At 52.3% G+C, this 3,002-nt stretch overlaps 1 long non-coding RNA gene across 1 annotated transcript; it reads left to right on the top strand.

Moving 5' to 3' along the window:
- The first annotated feature begins 37 nt into the window (after positions 1–37).
- On the top strand, positions 38–1,612 carry LOC115123098 (uncharacterized). Its single transcript, XR_010461881.1, has 4 exons — positions 38–187; positions 291–364; positions 758–827; positions 929–1,612. It is a non-coding gene; the product is annotated as an uncharacterized LOC115123098 (long non-coding RNA).
- The last annotated feature ends 1,390 nt before the right edge of the window (positions 1,613–3,002 follow it).

Genomic DNA, 3,002 nt, shown 5'->3' on the forward strand with positions numbered 1-3,002 from the left:
TGTCTGTCTTTGTGAATGCCTGTCTGCCTGCCTGTCTGTCTCTGAGCAGGGTCCTAATGCTTCATATCAAGCGATTTACTGCAGGCAACTGGGAGCCAGAGAAGGTGGACGATCCCATGTCCATCCCTGCAGAAATAACCCTCCCAGCCGTATGTGGGAAGACAGCCCATGTCCAGTATGGAGCCAGGTTGGTTTACACTCTGTTTGGGGACATTGCACATTGAGTTGCCAACACACACCTTGATTTTCACACACTAGATATTTATTTTAAATGCCATCAATTTACACAGGGCAAGCTCCCTGGGGAGAAACAACATGGACAACACACCTGCAAACTCCCCGAAAGGCACCCTTGATAGACCAGGTAGGACATTGTGTTACTGACATCATGCAGAACACCCTCTCATGAAAGAGGACTGTTGAGGAAAGCAAGTCGGAAGCTGAAGTTAAGAGTTTGTTGATAGGTTTCCACTTCACTTTCTGGTTTGTATTTACACTATATTTGATATACCCCCACCAGCTTCAAATTCCTCTGAGCAGCTAGAGAAACCAGCTGACAGTGAGAAAAAGCAGCAGGCAGCCGCTGTGGTGAGGAGAGAGAGAGAGAGAGGGAGAGAGAGAGAGAGAGAAGAGAAATAAATAACAGATCATTAGATCCAGTTGAGATAGTGGGCGGATCAAGATAAGGCAGTTATAGAAGGCACCCCTATCCTGTAGACAAAATAACTATCCTATTATTAAATGTGTTTCCTTACAGAGACACCAGCCAGACAATATCTACAAATTGTCAAGTGTGATCTCACATCTGGGAGACAACATGTATACAGGTATGCAGGCACGCAGGTATGCAGGCACGCAGGTATGCAGGCACGCACACACAATTATGAAAGCTTAATGTACACTCTATTTTGTTTCCCTTGTTCCCTAGGCCACTACATCAGTGATGTTTTGGACAGCCGTGGCAGTGGGTGGCTCTGCCTGGATGACGCACATGTCTTGAGGACAGATGAGGCCACTGTGCTGAAGGCGATTGCACAGACTGCCTACATCCTGTTCTATGTCTGCAGGTAAGGCTCTAGGCCACAAATTTGAGAAGAATGTCACAAATGGACTCAATGACGACAATGAGTCATCAAGAAAAAAAAAGTGTTTACCAAAGCTAGAAAGATGATTCATTGACCACGCATTAAGAGTTATCCCTTTAACCTGTAATCCCTCTGTATGTGTTATTTTTCAGACATTGTGTCACACCCTGACCTTAGTATTCTTTGTTTTCCTTGTTATTTTGGTTAGGCCAGGGTGTGACATGGGTGATGTATGTGTTTTTGCCTTATCTAGGTTTTTAAAAAATGTTTTTGGGGCTGTTTCCTTTCTAGGTAAATTGTACGTCTATGGTTGCCTAGATTGGTTCTCAATTATAGGCAGCTGTGTATCGTTGTCTCTGATTGGGAACCATATTTAGGAAGCCATATTCTGTGGGTATTTTGTGGGTGATTTTTTATGTCTATGTTAGTTTCTTGTGTCAGCACAATTCTTATTATAGCGTCACGGTCGTTATTTGTTTATTGTTTTGTATTCAGTGTTCAGTGCTTTCTTTAATTAAAACATCATCATGAACATATACCACGCTGCATTTTGGTCCGCTTCTTACGACGATCGTGACAGAATCACCCACCACAACAGGACCAAGCAGCGTGGTGACAGGCAGTGGCAGCAGGAGCAGTGTAAACAGGACTTATGGACTTGGGAGCGAGATCTGGACGAGGTCACTACTTGGGAGGAGATAGACAGGTGGGCGGCCGACCCAGGGAGAGTGCCGGAACCCTCCTGGGATTCTCTGGAGCAGTGTGAGAAGGGATACCGGCGAATGGAATCAGCACGGCGGCGCGGTAGGAAGCCCGAGAGGCAGCCCAAAAAATGTCTTGGGAGGCGGCACACGGGGAGTGTGGCTAAGGCAGGTAGGAGTCCTGTGCCAGCTTCCCGTGCTTACCGGAGTGAGAGAGGGAGTTGTACTGGTCAGGCACCGTGTTATGTGGTGGAGCGCACGGTGTCCCCAGTACGCGTGCTTAGCCCGGTGCGGTACATTCCAGCTCCTCGTATCGGCCGGGCTAGGTTGAGCATCGAGCCAGGTGCCATGAAGCCTGCTCTACGCATCTGGTTTCCAGTGCGTCTCCTTGGGCCGGCATACATGGCACCAGCCTTACGCATGGTGTCCCCGGTTCGCCTGCACAGCCCAGTGCGGGCTATTCCACCTTGCCGCACTGGGCGGGCTACGGGGAGCATTCAACCAGGTAAGGTTGGGAAGGCTCGGTGCTCGAGACCTCCAGTATGCCTTCTCGGGCCGATCTTTTCCGGTGCCATCTCCACGCACCAGCCCTCCGGTGGCAGCCCCTCGCACCAGGCTTCCTGTGCGCGTCCAGAGCCCAGTACTCCCTGTTCCTCCTCTCCGCACTCGCCCTGAGGTGCGTGTCCTCGGCCCAGTACCACCAGTGCCGGCACCACGCACCAGGCCTACAGTGCGCCTCGTCTGTTCAGCGCTGCCAGAGCCTTCCTCCTGTCCTGAGCCGCCAGAGTCTCCCGTCTGTTCTGAGCAGCCAGAGTCTCCAGTCTGTTTTGAGCCTCCAGAGTCGCCAGTCTGTTTTGAGCCTCCAGAGTCGCCAGTCTGTTCTGAGCCTCCAGAGTCGCCAGTCTGTTCTGAGCCTCCAGAGTCGCCAGTCTGCAAGGAGCCGCCAGTGCCGCCAGTCTGCAAGGAGCCACCAGAGCCGCCAGTCAGCCAGCAGCCTCCAGAGCCGCCAGTCTGTTCTGAGCCTCCAGAGTCGCCAGTCTGCAAGGAGCCGTCAGTGCCGCCTGTCTGCAAGGAGCCACCAGAGCCGCCAGTCTGCCAGGAGCCGCCAGAGCCGCCAGTCAGCCAGGAGCCGCCAGAGCTGCCAGTCAGCCAGGAACCGCCAGTCAGCCAGGAGCCGCTAGAGCCGCTAGTCAGCCAGGAGCCGCCAGAGCCGCCA

Source organism: Oncorhynchus nerka, unplaced genomic scaffold (genome assembly GCF_034236695.1).
Source record: "Oncorhynchus nerka isolate Pitt River unplaced genomic scaffold, Oner_Uvic_2.0 unplaced_scaffold_10357, whole genome shotgun sequence".
In the NCBI taxonomy this organism is placed as follows: Eukaryota; Metazoa; Chordata; class Actinopteri; order Salmoniformes; family Salmonidae; genus Oncorhynchus; species Oncorhynchus nerka.